Here is a 14,831-nt window from a genome sequence, read left to right on the forward strand (position 1 = left end):
AGATTTATATGAAGATCTAAGTAAAGAAGGATATGTATGATCTTTTTAACCAATAAAGATTCAGGAAAACGAAAATGGCGGCTTGTCAAAGTAACCCGTAAACTCCATGGAGAATTTCAAAGGGCTTCCCCTTGCGCTCATCAGGGTGAGCCCAAGACCTACCTAAAGGAGTAAGGACAACAATACCCCAAAACAAGTTTAAGATATTCATTAAGAAGTACTGTCCCTACTAGATATCAACACTTACTATGAATACGTGACAATTAAAGCAATATGATGGTGGTTTACATATCATATCTCTCACACACAGAGAAAAATCAACTAATTAGTACAGAATGGGGTAACGGAATCACACATGCATGAAAATGGTATATAATTCAGTGACATTACAAATCACAAGGAAAGAGTGGGAAACTGTAAGAATGGGACAAGTGGCAATCTATATGGGGACAGATAATACCGAAGCCTTCTCTCACATCGTACAAAAATATGTGTATCTAGGTGGATCAAACCCCTAAATCAGAACAGCACTGCTCCTGAGGGATTCACAGGAGACTCTCACACCCCGAGGTGGGGGAGGATTCTTACTCCAGGTACAAAAAGAGAAGCAGAGAGGAACACTTGGTTGGATTTCCCTGCACGCAACATGGAAATCTTTGAGGGAGGAAACAGAAACACACATAGAGATGCACTAAACAGAGTGACCATACAAGCCCCAAACTGGGAAAATATCTGCAGTGCATAAACCTAATAGATGTTTTGAATTCAGAATGCATGGAGAACCACCTGTCAATAAGGAAAAAGATAGTCCGTCTGTCTGAAAAGTGGGCAAAAGTTATGAATAAGCAATTTAGTCAAAGGTCTGATGAACATTAGAAAAAAGATGCTTGGCATCACCAGTACGGCATCACAACACCGTATGGGGCATAAGCCACAGAACATAGGCCACAGGACATAAGCCACGGAACAAGAAAGGATGGTCATGAATCGGCAATAATAGGTGGGGCCTTAAGGGAGCCTGAGTGACCCATCAGTAAGTCATCCAAATGATCCCCGTCCCTGTGTCCTCGTGATGCTTTCCCCGCAGGCAGCTGACGACAGGAAAAGTCCTTCCACGCGTCCAGATCCTAAGTGGGAACTCAAACTCTTCTCAGAACTATTTTCAAATTAACACACCCATTTGAAATCCTTGGAGTGATAAAGCCATTGAAGCTCCCCAGTCCTGGGGACGAAGAAGGAAGAGGAGCTCACATCTGTGGAGGATCTACAATATGTACACATCCAGTTCCTTATTTTTTGTTTGTTTCCCCCTTCTCCTTAAGAATTTCATCTTGGCAAAAGCCTCTTACATAATAGCAATCGCATTCTGATGCATTTTATATACTGTATAAGGAGACAAAGGCCCGCTGTCTCTCCAGAGTTTTGTTTTTATCTTGTACATATACAATTTGCATTGAACTCCAGAAGATCTGCCTCCTTAAAAACGGTTTTTTAAATATTTCTCAAACGGTAACATTCACGCCCAAAGAAAGCGCATTCGGATCTCTCTGGCAGCGTCGTGATTTCAGGAGCGCACGCGCTGGTTTGGGAAGCGGGGAACCAACCTGGCCTGGCGTGTGACTGACCACTGGCAGGTGGCTTACCAGTCACAAAGCACTTTCACTGGGCCTGGCCGACGCAGAGGAAAACGACCCGTCCACCTCTGACATGGGGATAGTAGTTCCATCTTTCAGGGCTGCTTGGAAAACGGGGGGTGTAAGCATTTGGCAGGGTGTGCTTGACACACAGCAGATTCATTTGTTATCATCTGCCCGTTGCTACAGGTTGAATTCGGTGTCTCAAGTGCAGTGACATACCCGAGGCCACACAGATAGTAAGGGGAAGTAGGAAGGTATAAAATCGAAGGCTTCCGAATGCAGGCCTTGTGCTCTTTCTATTGATATCTACCTTTTTTGGGTGTGCAAAAAGTGTAAAATGATTCCCTGTATAAAAAAAGCAAAAACAAAAGCACCAAACAAAACAAACAAAAACGTTGGTGCTGTTGACTATAACGTGAAAGGATCCCGTCCGCCCCAATATCTAGCCCTCTTCAAATTCTAACATTAGCCATTCTTTTCTTTGCCTAAACCATTTACCTCTTTTCGCCGGGAACGTCTGCACAGCTTGCTCCCTCGCTCTATTTCGATTTCTGTGCAATTGCCCCCCTGAGCAAAAGAGAGTTTGGCTTACGATGTATCAGTGACAGGGACGATCCGATGTGGCAGGAAGTAATGCTGATTTAAACCAAGAGTGTAGGCAGGATGTAGAACTCAGAGTCAGGAGGAAATCGGGGCCAGACTTCAAGCCGTCTGACCTCTCACAGAAGGATCTTACTTAGCAGCAGGTACATAAGAAATCGGGCTGCGGGTAAAAGGGGGTGGGAGTCGAGGACTTGCCAGGCAAGTTAAGCTTTGGAGAATCGCACTCTCGGGAGGACTGAATGTCCAGCAGGGAAGCAGAGGCAGGCAGCCCATGGTACAAACCCAGGGAATTTATCAGGAGGAGGGATAGGAGGGGCCAGGAAACATCAGCAGTCACATGTGTATAACTGGATCCATGGCAGCGAGACAAATTCTAGACTCCTCCGGGAGCTGGGTCCTTCCTGCCACAGCCACCAAGGGCTCAGGACTTCGTGGGCTTCAGCCCCTGAAGGAAACGACAATAGCAAAGGAGTTGGAACGTGCGAGTTAACAGAGGTCTGTGGTTTAGGTGATGCAGCTGAATAATATCGCCTGCAACCCTTGAGTTTGGCTTTTGTCGCTCAGACGCACACACGCTCACAGACAGGCAGACACCTGCGTGTTTTCGCAAGCCTGGATGAGAGGTTTGTTGCCCCATTTTATTAAATGCAACAAATATTTAACAGATGCCAGAGATATGATATGATTCTTGGCACCGTAAAGAAGTAAGCTCACACAGAGCGTCTTTGCCGGGAGGAGAAACTGACGAGAAACACACAGACAAGTAGTAAAAAACAGCTTGGATGGTACTAAGCCCACGCGGAAGGCGTAGCGGGGATGGGCGGCCGGCACAGCCACGGGTGCGGTTGGTACGGTAGAGAGATGGAGACGGGAGAGGAGAAGAGCCGAATGTACACAGAGGACTGGGGAGAGGAAGGCAAGCCCACGGCTTCACGGGGAACGCGGCTCCAGAAGGGAGGACGGGACGTGCAGGCACCTGGTCAAGAGTATTTCCAGAACATTCCAGGGGGTTAAAATCGGCGTGGATGGCGGGGGGAGGGGGGACAAGGGGAAGAAAGAATGGAGAGGAAGCCAGAGAGGAAGAGTTAGACCAGCTCCCGAAGGCCCCGTAAGCAACTTGCTCTCTGGAATTAGACGGTTCCACGCGGTGGACGTGGCCCACGTCTTCAAGCACATCTCTCCGGCTGCCTGAGAATATGCCGAGGCACGGTCAGGACGGAAGCCACACGGCCGGTTCACGGGCTGCTGTGACGCAGGTGACAGGTGCGGGTGCCCGGGTCTGGGCGCGTGCCGGTGACGAGTCTAAGGAGCGACGGGGCGTCAGACAGGTTTGATTTGTACCAGATGGGACTTACGGAGAGGGTGGATGTGGAGGGTCCAAGAGGAGTTAAGGGAAGCACCTGGGTGTTTGGACTGAGCACCGAGAAGGATGTCAGAGGAGCAGGTGTGGAGTGTGTCGGGGGTCCGGGAATTTGGGTTTTGAAGTGTGAACTTGAGACGTCTGTCGGAGCTTCAAGGGCATCCTTTCAGGGGCACAGGCAGAGTCCCAGGAGAATGCTAGTCTGGAGAGACCAGTTTGGGAGTCATTAGCATACTCGTAGCAGGAGTTACAGCCAAGTCCCCGGGGGCCACTCCCTCCGGGAGGGTTTGAAAACCAGGACGAGGTCTTTTTTTTTTCATATGAAATTTATTGTCGACTTGGTTTGCATACAACACCCAGTGCTCATCCCAGCAGGTGCCCTCCTCAATGCCCATCCCCCACCCTCCCCTCCCTCCCACCCCCCATCAACCCTCAGTTTGTTGTCAGTTTTTAAGAGTCTCTTAGGACGACGTCTCAAGAGGGGACAGTTCTTGAGATAAAGGGACCAAGCCGCTCACGTTTCTGAATACGCCAGGCAAGACGAGGCCTACAGAAATGCCAGACTGGCAGTGTGGCCTCCCTGGGTGCCATTAACGAGGACATACTTGAGGGAGAGGCAGAGAGACAAGGGAGGAGATTAGCAAACCCAGTGCTTGGATTGCAAAGGGGCCAGCAAGTGTGCTGGAAGCAGGAGGGAGATGTGGGGTTGAGAGGCTCCTTTCTGGGTCTGCTTGCTTTCCCAGCCAGGGAGACATGGCAGGTGTTTTCACGCCACTGAGAAGGATCTGGCAGGGGTAGAAAATCAGAGGTGCAGAAGACCGGAGTGAAAACTGCTTCAGGAAGCGATACCTCAGAAGCGATACCTGTTTGAGACACAGCCTGTGTAAAGGAGGCCCGCCCGCTGTTTTCCCCGTGTGGCACCTGCCGGGCGAGAGCGATGGTCTCCACCCTCACTCCAGGATTTCCGAATCCCCCAAGGATCTCAGGCCATGTCAACCTGCCTCCTAAGGCCGACAGCAATATGGTCAGACAGACGTAGAGGCAAATCCTGCTTCGGCCATTTACATACGCGCGTTTCACCCGGGAAATTACAGCCTCCCTAAAGCGTCTACATCCTCGACCGTAAAGCGGGGAAAATGCTATCAACCTGCACGGAAGGATACCGTTGGAATCGGATGAGTCCGTGCAGGTCCAGACCGTGTACTAGAGTCTGGGGGGGGAGCGGCCGTTCAATCAAAGTGAGCCATCAGTACAAACGCGACGGAGGTAGGTATATAGTAGCGATATTCCTGTGACAAATAACAGTTTTACCTGGGGTGTGGGTGTGATAACCTGGATTCCAGACTTAAAAGAGACTGTGGGTGGATATCCTTCGAAAATGCTTTCCCCTGGGCCCCTGGGTGGCTCAGTCGGTTAAGCGTCCGACTCTTGATCCAGTTCCAGGCCACGATCTCACAGTTCGTGGGATCGAGCCCCGAGTCAGACTCTGCACTGACAGTGTGGAGCCAGCTTGAGATTCTCTCTCTCCCCCTCTCTCTGCTCCTCCTCCGTTGCTGGTGTGTGTGTGTGTGTGTGTGTGTGTGTGTGTGTGTGCCTGCATGTGCTGTCTCCCAAAATAAATAAACTTAAAAAAAAATAAAAATGTTGGGGTGCCTGGGTGGCTCCGTGGGTTATGTGTCTGACTTGGTTCTGGCTCAGGTCATGATCTCATGGTTCGTGGGATCAGCCCTACGTTGGGCTCTGTGCTGACAGCGTGGAGACTGCTCGTGATTCTCTCTCTCTTTCAAAATAAATAAACAAACATGAACAAGATGCTTCCCCGAAGGACAGAGACAAGAGGACTTCGGGGAGGTGGGTGCATGGCGGGGGGGGGGAGGTGCGGACAGAGAGGCTGTGCTGGCTGCAAGGGTGTGGTGGTGGTGAGAGTGACAAAGAAACGGCCTTGAAGTCGCTCCAGTCGCCCAGTGGGCAAGACCGGAGCTTCACGCTCTGGTCAGGAAGACGAGGCCTCGCGCTGCATGCGGACAGACGTTCTTTATTGAGAGACTTCCAGGAGCTGTGCAGGACTTGAGTCACGTCAGCTGGATCACTGGGTCACAGCCTGGGGACCCCGCCAGGGGCGCCGTGGCATAAAGGGCACTGTCACTAATCGACTGGTAGGGAAACCGCTGGGGAGGCTGAAGCTTAAGAGGGACAACACAGGCTCAGGGACACCAGGTGACACAGCCTCGAGGGACGGTAAAACAGAAGTAAACCCGCCCTTTGAAGCCGATGCCCACCACACCCCTCGCTGCTAGGCAGCCTGGCACTCAGCTCGACTCTCCACCAGCGGGGAAGGAAGCAAAAGTCTCCAACCGTTGGAGATTCCGCTGCGAACAAGGGTCTGCTCGGCAACATTTTGTTTTATCTAAAACAAAAAAAATTTTTTGGTACCATGTGATGTTTTCAAAGGTGTGCAACGGGACGATTCAGTGCACGTATACAAAGCAGCTTTGGTAGGGACTATGAACCTCTCTGATTGCTGGGAAGGCCGAAGGGCAGTCAAGTCAAAGGCAGAAGAAACCCACCCCTGTGCCTCCATCACCTCCCCTCCCCCACGCCTGCAAGGACGCGCCACACCAGGCAGCAAAGCTCCACGCGGGCTCAGCGCTTCTGCGGCCACACCCAGGATGTGGAGACCCGCCTGTCGTGAGACCTGTGAGTCCTGACGTCACCTCCAGGGCAGGGATCCCATCTTGTCATTGCTGCTGTCTCCCAAACCCAGACACGTCTGAAACCAGCTGCATCAGCCGGCCCGAAGCCCCGCGTGGAGCCTGGTTCGCCTGGCGACCTCCAAACCAGGCCTCCCTCGGAAGGAAGGGACTGCAAGCCTTCGCCCCCCGGGGGTGTACTTCCCGCGTGGGACAGGGCTGGAGAGCTTGGCTTCTGAATGCGGAGGTGAACTTCCTACATGCGAAGTATGTAAAAGACGTTGGCCATGGCCACCCACGAGCACGGCAGGTGTCTGCTATAAAGCCACAACGAGGGGGGTCATTACAGAGAAAGGGGGGTGCGAGAGTCCTTGGAGGTGGGCCCCTGTGAGGTATGCAAAGGCAAGTGTTTAATGGAGCCCATGACCCGGACTCCTGGTGATGACTCCAGCGGGAGGTGGTGGTGGAGAACAGGGCGAGAGCCAGGACGGGGCCAGCGAGTGAGGAGACGGTGGGCCTACAGGCCCCCGTGGCTGGGACAGTAAGCCATCGGGCCCAGGAGGAAGCGTAGGCCAGGGGGACTTCCGGAGGCCCTGAAGGCCAGAGTTTCAAGAAGGACGAGGTTGAGACCTAGCAAACCCTTCCAGGGAAGAGTCGCTCCGTAATTGTTCTTTTCCTCCGCATCTCCCCCCTCCTTCCACGATTCCGTCTGGTTTGCCCTGCTCATGCCGGCTCACCGCGCACTGACCCGGAGCAGGGAAAGGTCAGCACGGGCCACGCGAAGGTCAGCCTGAGAGGAGACCCTGACGCTTTCCCGGCCTTTGCATCCTCCACGTTTGCCCGAGTTCTCAGGGCCTGTTCTTCGCGAGCTGGGGACCGTGTGGTCGCCGTTCTGTTCCCCCCGGCCACCTCCTCCCAGGCCTTTCCCCGCATCCCCGGACCCCAGCGCACTAAGCTCCAGGCCGCCCTGAGCCCGCGTGGCCCCCTCCATCCGTCTCACCGTCCTGCATCCCGCTAGTTCCCACTCCCCTCCTTGAGTTTCGCTCAAATCCTGCCGGCCTCACTTTGGCTGGACTGCGCCTCCCGTTCATCCGCACGCACCCGGGGCGTCTCAAACGGCAGTAGCGTGCAAAGAAGCACCCGGGCGCTGGCCGCACGCCGCACGCGTGAAACGCCCTGCCGCACCCCCGACCGTGAGACCTGGGGCCAGTCTGTTAACCTAGAGCACCGAATCCACGCAGGTGCTCTCCACCGTACAGAGTCGAGGCGCTTAAAGCACCGAGCCGAGTGACTGAGGGCCCACTGCTCTCGGCAGACGCGGTCCGTCACCAATAATCAGCATCTTCACCGCCATCGTATCGATGCGCCGATTTATGCGGCCTGATGTCTTGTCCGCCTTATTCACCGAAATGTAAACCTTGGGCGGGGGCAGAAACTGAATCCATTCTGTTGAAAAACAAAAGTAAAAAAAGAAAATCGGCACAGGGGCTACACTATCTTAAGACTTCAATGCAAATTTGTGAAATATGTGATTCCCGTGTACTCCGTGTAAAAAATAACCCCGTTTGCAGAGGACCAAGCGTCCCCGCCACCAGAAAACACAAGGCGTGCGGTCACAAGGTCACACTGGCCTCTTCCACCCAGGGGCAGGATGACGAATCCAACCTCAGCAAATCCGGGATCAGCGACGATCTGGGCCTCTCTTACCTTCGCCTCCTGACCCCTCCTGTGCATGAAGTCTCCACCGCACCCCCCCCCACCACCGGCCGGCGGGTGAGACGCCAGCCCCACTGTCTTGTGTAGCTCTGCCCTCCTCCTTGGGCCCCCACATCTGGCCAATACCATTCACAGGAACAGCTATCAACATGGCCGGTAAGGGTGGGGGTGACGGCAGCCGAAAAATATTTATTTTTCATAAATAAAAACGATCATCCTACCTGACGCTAAGTTCTCCTTTAAACACCCCCGGGGAAGCCCGTCTGAAGGAACCATCCTGTGCTGAGACAAGAACAGAGGGAGCAGCATGGTGATTCGGGTATTTAAATCCCAACATTCATATTAATCATGCATTAATGGATTTTTAATGGTGATAATCTGTCACGCCATTTGTGTGTTACGAAAGGCAACCCCAGGCTTCTCCGTCCTTCTGGAGACTCGAGTTTTGAACTTGACAAGGGACAAGTCGCACAGACAGACGTCTGCAGGGCCAAAAGGCCCTTGATCCCTAAGGTTTTCTGCATCATCAGAAACTTCCCAGCTTACTCTGGCTCCTCTCCTATTTCCGTTACCGCTGAGGGAAAATAGAAACGATGTACTGAGTGAATCCCGCCTGCGGTAAGAGGGGAGAGCGGCCCTCACCAGGACATCAGGAGGGCGGGAAGAGGGGACGGCACAGAAAGAAGCATCGGGTCATTGTGACACGATCAGCCTTCGCTGACCATCGAGGGGGACAGAAGTGGCTCCGGCAGATGGAGTCACGTCTGTGTAGGTGCAGCATGCAAGTTGTGTCTCTGACGCCTGGACCCTCCATACCCTGGCCCTGAGGCCAGGATGTTTTTTCATGGGCGGAGGTGTGCAGGCGCTGGGAGCCTGGTGTCTGATGGGTCATGATATCAAGGGCGCGACCTACACCTTCAGCCTGGTTTATCCCAATTCAGTCCCAAAGCATACACCTTCCACGAGGCAAATGCTGTTCCTCTGCCCAGCCCCCAGATCAATGACGCTGTGCTGTCGAAATATCAGCTGCAGCTTGTTTCCTACGTATTGTTGGCTAAAAGTAGCTTTTCTAGGTCGCCTGGGTGGCTCGGTCGGTTGAGCGTCCGGCTTCAGTTCAGGCCATGACCTCCCGGTTCGTGGGTTCGAGCTCCGTGTCGGGCTCTGTGCTGACGGCTTGGAACCTGGAGCCTGCTTTGATTCTGTGTCTCCCTGTCCCTCTCAGCCCCTCCCCTGCTCTCTCTCTCTCTCTGTCAAATAAATAGACATTAAACATTTTTTAATAAAACTAAATAAAAAAAATAAAAGTAGCCGTTCTTCAGTTTATCTCCATTCTCAAGCTGGATTTTCGTCCATCATCCAACCCACTCCGTCTCTCTTCCCACCTCTGTCTTTCAGTCACAGAAAAGACAGCATCCTTCTTAAGAAAACCTGCTAAGGATTGTCACTCACATTCGAGATGGACCCGCTTTCCATAGCACCCTCTGGCCTGAGTGACCAGCTATTTCCGAGCCATTCATCTAGGTGCTTACAAGTATTATTTCAATCAATATTCCTAACGGCCGTGCAAAGTAAACAATATTACTATCCCCGCTTTCTAGATGAGGTGATAGGGGTTTAGGTGACGTGAACAGGGTGGAAACGGGGTCTGATCTCCGGAGCACCTGCTGCTAAAGGTTACACAACACTGCCGCCCGGTGGCAGCGTGTAGAAGTACAACTCGACCCAACGAACCAACCTCCAGGAGGAGGTGGGAGACCCAGAGGTAGGTCTTGCTTAAAGAGGCCCCTCTTTGGGGGTCGTGAGTCCAGCCCCGCTACCTCCAGGTTTCCCTGCTCAGTCTCACTATCCGGCTCTCCCTTAAGAAGACACTTCCTGATTTCATCCCTTCGCGCTCGGGACAGCTAATGCAACCCTAAACACAGGGCCGCTCAGCTTGGTTATTCAAATCCTGCAGCAGCCTGGACAAAGGCATTTCCCTGAGCCTCTGAATCACCAGATCATGACGGGGCCTGGCCGGAGGCTGCAGCCTGCCGGCTGCCAGAGCCCACGACCACAGCACTGGTTCTGGCTGCCCGCGGGGGGGAGCCAGAGGAAGCTGCCCTGCCCCCGCCCTGGAAGCCACTGGCAGCCAGGGGTCTAGCAGAGACTCAAAGTCCCAGTCTCCCCGACTCCAGGGAACCCAGGGAGCTTGGCCGAGGCCCCTGTCCCAGCTGCACCGCCGTCCACCTTCGCCCTCCGCCCGGTCTGCCCCCCGTGCCTCCTTCCAGGGGTCGCGAGCACACCTGCCCAGAGCCCTCCTCCAGCAAATCTTGTCTGCTTCTTGGGGAACCGGCCTGAGACAATATTCAGCTCTGGTTCCGCGGCGTTTACAGAAACCGCCTCCTAAAATAAAGCCAGGACCGCAGCAGGAAGGCGCTTACCACAAGGGCATGTGCCAGAAGGTGGAAATAACACGAGTCGCGGACGGCGGGGGATGAGCCCTTGTCCTGCAGCGCTAGAAGCGGGCGGTGGTTTCACATTCGATGACGTCGTAATGGCCTTCGTGCCACCTGACTTGGCTGGCCTCCAATTTTTTAATCTCTCAGTGAAAGGGTCTCGTTACATGTTTTCTGTGATCACCCCAGGCCGAGTCCAAAACTGTACCTTAAATCTGCACAGGGAAAACTCTCACTGTCTCTCCTAGAAGGTTGTGCGTTCGTTTTGTTTTGGCCTTGAGCTGCGGATCCGGCGTCCCCTGCTGTGATTAGGGACTCGGGGCTTTCTGCCAGTGCCAGCATGGGACTCGGGTAAGGCCAGGCTCAACTCTAGGAAACCCCTGGGGCAGTGACTTTTGATCCTCCTTTGGGGGGAAGCTCTCTTTTCAATGGCTACTAAACACGTTCGCCAGGAAACAGTCTGTTCAACCACATAGGCATGAAGGGTCTCGGCCTCAAAGCCTCCAGCTCTTCTGGAATAGTTTCCCACTAACCTTCCTTCCTTCTAGTTTCTTCTTCAATTCGAAACGCAGGCTGAGAAAGCAGCAAAGACGATTGGTTAAGTGAGACATCTCGTTCTGAATCTTAAGGTTTGTAGAACTCGGCTTGCGACGTCCTGAGCAAAGCGTGAACTTAGGAGGGAAGTGGGGGGAAAAAAGTAAAAGATAAAGTAATGTAAGAAATACAGTAGAAAGAAATTATGAGATAAAAGTTAAATTCGCTACGTTCGGCCAGTCTTGGCCTCACAGATGCGAAGGACAGAGAAGCTGTTCTCCAAAGGGATTATTTCCGTGTGTGGCTGCGGGACCCCTGAAAAAAGCAGGCAGAGTCAGCTCACGGTGACCCCGTGTTCCCATTTTCATGTCATAGGCTGGGTTCCTTCCCACTGTGCCCTCTGGGGAAGCGGAGGAGGAGGTCTCGTGATCCCTGAAGATTCCCAAGTTACAAGAGCGCCCTGTATGCTTGAGGGCAGATGGCAGGTCACCGAGGACAATGGATAAAACTCTACACTTATAAGATACAATCATGGCACGCAACCTCATTATCCCTGTACGGGGAGCAATCTGTAGGAGAGTGTGAATCAAGGCAAACAGCCCAAGGTTTCCTCTCTGGATTGCCTTTAATTTGGAAAGTACCTTAGGAGGCCAAAATGTAAAGGAAGCGTTAACCAGTGGGGTGTGTGTATGTGTGTGTGTGTGTGTGTGTGTGTGTGTGCGTGTGTGTGTGTGTGTGTGCTGTTCATCGAAATATCTATAATTTCCAAACCAAAAGAAGTGGCTTTGTCCCTCTCCATTGAAAAGTTCGTCTTTAAGAGGTGGACCTTTAAACCCATCTCACCTGTAAAAATGTTCTGTCACAAAGGGGACTTCTATGGGACACATAGAACAGAAAGTGAATGGTGTCCCCGGAGTTTTGCGATATGATAGAGGCAGCGGGAGCAAAGGGGGTGCTTTGTCCAAAGACACACACGTCCTAAAGACACCCTTGCTTGTAACTCACAAACTAAGGAAGGAAACGACTGATGTGAAACCCTTAGATTGGTCTGGGTCTTACAATGCATTAAAATAAAGATTCTTGAGAAGGGAGAGCAAATGAGTATAGTCTGGCAACCCACTTGTCAGTATTTAACTTAGGAAACCCACATGTGAGCTCATACTTGAATACATGGCTCTTCATCCTAACGTAATTGTTTAATGTTTATTTATTTTTTGAGAAAGAGAGAAATAGAGCATGAGCAGGGGAGAAGCAGAGAGAGAGGGAGACACAGAATCCGAAGCAGGGTCCAGGCTCCCAGCTGTCAGCACAGAGCCCGACGCGGGGCTCGAACTCACGAACCATGAGATCATGACCTGAGCCGAAGTCAGATGCTTAACCGACTGAGCCACCCAGGTGCCCCCTAACACAATTCTAACAGTAAAATATGAAAACATGCCTGAACCCACAGAACTAAGAGACTAGCCACCAAAGTGGCCGTGGAAGAATGTGACACATGAGCTGATTTACCGTGTTGCGTTATTACAAGGTGACCTAAGTGCCATGAATATATGGGCAGCAAAGCCTTGTTGCAGCTCATAGCAGTTTCAGCCCTAACAAAACACTCCCCACATGACATACTTTAGAGACTGGATCCCATTCTCTGCAGCCCGTCACCATCAGACAGGAGCAGGCAGGCGTTCTCTTCCGGGGGAGCAGAAGACGTGGGGGCTGGGGACACAGCCCATGTGGGGGATCTGAGAGGGAGAGGGTGCACCCTTATGCCATTTCAGGGATTCTCCAGGCCCAACCACATCCCCTCACGGATGGCAACAATTCTGGTGTCCATGCCTAGCTGGAGAAACTAAGATGTGAAGAGATGACGTTCCCTACCCAAGGTCACAAAGGTCTAGTAGAGGAATAAGAACTTGATCCCAAGTAGTCCTTCTCCGGGACCTAAAATCTTAACCAAATACCAGTCTGCTTCTGCACAAATAAAATACTAGGAAGATGCTCAGACACACGCACCTGCACCCCCCCCCCCCATGTCATTCACAAATGGAAAAAAGTATTCGTGGAAGCATGTCTAATTCCACAGAGCGAAGCAGGTGACTTCAGCTCTCCTCCTGGCTAGAGAACCGTCAAAGGCCCCTGAGTTTCCTGAGGGTCAGTGGAGTGACGGAGCCAGGCACGTCAGATTCTGGGGGGAGAACTAGATTTCACCTTTGCTACAGATGACCTAGAAGAAGGTCAGTTCGTAATACTGATTAGTGAACTTGCAGGTGCTTGAAAAGATGCACCTCTAGAGTTTTGATTAGTGGAGAGAAATCCATTTGGAAGAACAATTTGCAGAGGCCACCGGATTCTGTTCCGATCAAGCTGTTTGTGTTTCCCTTGGAGCCACAGAAAATACTCAACATGCATGTTTGAAAACACAAAGAAGGAAGGGAAGCTTGCCTGTGTTGGTTAGCACAGTAGAAGTCTCAAATAACCTAAAAGGACTAGAAAAAAAACCAGGCACCAGAAGTTGGCAAAACCCATTTTCATCAAGTGAAGTTATGGAACCTGATCTGTGTAAGTGCCTGTCTGACCAGAGGAACTGCGTTAACAGTTTGGTGCCTATTTCCATATGGAATAGACAGGAAGCGACACACATAAATCCGTTTCAAGTGGATTGAAAACTTAAGAAAGACAGAGCCTTAAGACTTTTGGGAGAAGACATAAACCAGTAGCTTCACGGCACTTGGGCAGTGACGGATCCAGAATGAAAACCACGGAAAAAGAAGTTGATGAATTATATGGCATTAAACTCGGGACCGTCTGTTAATTAAAACATGTCAGAGAAAGTGGGAAGGCCCAGCCAGAAACTGGAAGAAGGCGTGTGCAGGCCCGTAACGTACACAGAGGTCCCATAAATCTCGAAGAAGGCGGCCACGCAGCTCAACAGACAAATGAGCCAGGGGTGTGGGCGGCACAGGAGAAAACACAGCTGTGAGACTCACACATGAGCAGCTGTTCGACCTCAGTACAGGTCATCAAGGACATGAACACGTAAACCACGGTGGGGCCGTATTTCCCCATCGGCAGAGACGCGAATACAGGTCTGACAAATCCAAATATGCTGAGGATGTGGCCACACGGAAAAGCTTATAACTGCAGGCTGTAACACGTCCACACAGCGTGTTTGGAGCATATTGTGGTGTTATCTATGAATTTGGGGTTTTTTTTTTCCAGTTTTACTAAGATATAGCTGACAGGGTGCCTGGGTGGCTCAGTTGGTGAAGCGTCCAACTCTTGATTTCAGCTCAGGTCATGATCTCACAGTTCGTGAGTTCGAGTCCCGCATCGGGCTCTGCACTGACAGCATGGAGCCTGCCTGGCGTTCTCTCTTGTCCTCTTTCTCTGTCCCTCCCCTGCTTGCTCTCTCTCTCTCTCTCTCCCTCAGAATAAATAAATACACTTAAAAAGATAAAATTGACATAGTACTTATAAGTTTAATGCATATGGCATGATGATTTGATTGTTGGATGTTTTGTGAAACGATCACCTCAATAGGTCTATAACATCCGTCACCTCACATGGTTACGATTTTTTTTCCTTGTGATGAGAATTCCTAAGCTCTCTCTTAGCAACTTTCAAATGTACAATAGAATATTGCGATCCATTGTCACCACGCTGGACGCTACATGCTCAGGAGGTTTTTATCTTGTCACGGCAAGTTTGACCACCTCCACCCAGTCCGCCCACCCCTGACTCCCCGCCTCTGGCAACCACACATCTGACCTCTATTACTAGGAGTTTGGCTTTTTTCAGATTCCACATGTAAGTGGGGTCAGATAATATTTCTTTCTCCGACTTATTTCAGTTAGCATAACGC

At 51.6% G+C, this 14,831-nt stretch overlaps 1 long non-coding RNA gene across 1 annotated transcript; it reads right to left on the minus strand.

Moving 5' to 3' along the window:
• Window positions 1–5,615: 5,615 nt before the first annotated feature.
• On the minus strand, window positions 5,616–11,592 carry LOC128778810 (uncharacterized). The gene is made up of 3 exons (XR_008424523.1): window positions 10,975–11,592; window positions 8,228–8,288; window positions 5,616–7,736 (listed from the first exon to the last, which is right to left on the minus strand). It is a non-coding gene; the product is annotated as an uncharacterized LOC128778810 (long non-coding RNA).
• Between the last annotated feature and the right edge of the window lie 3,239 nt (window positions 11,593–14,831).

This window comes from Panthera pardus, unplaced genomic scaffold (genome assembly GCF_024362965.1).
Source record: "Panthera pardus isolate Hobbes unplaced genomic scaffold, ASM2436296v1 HiC_scaffold_21, whole genome shotgun sequence".
NCBI classification, from domain to species: Eukaryota; Metazoa; Chordata; class Mammalia; order Carnivora; family Felidae; genus Panthera; species Panthera pardus.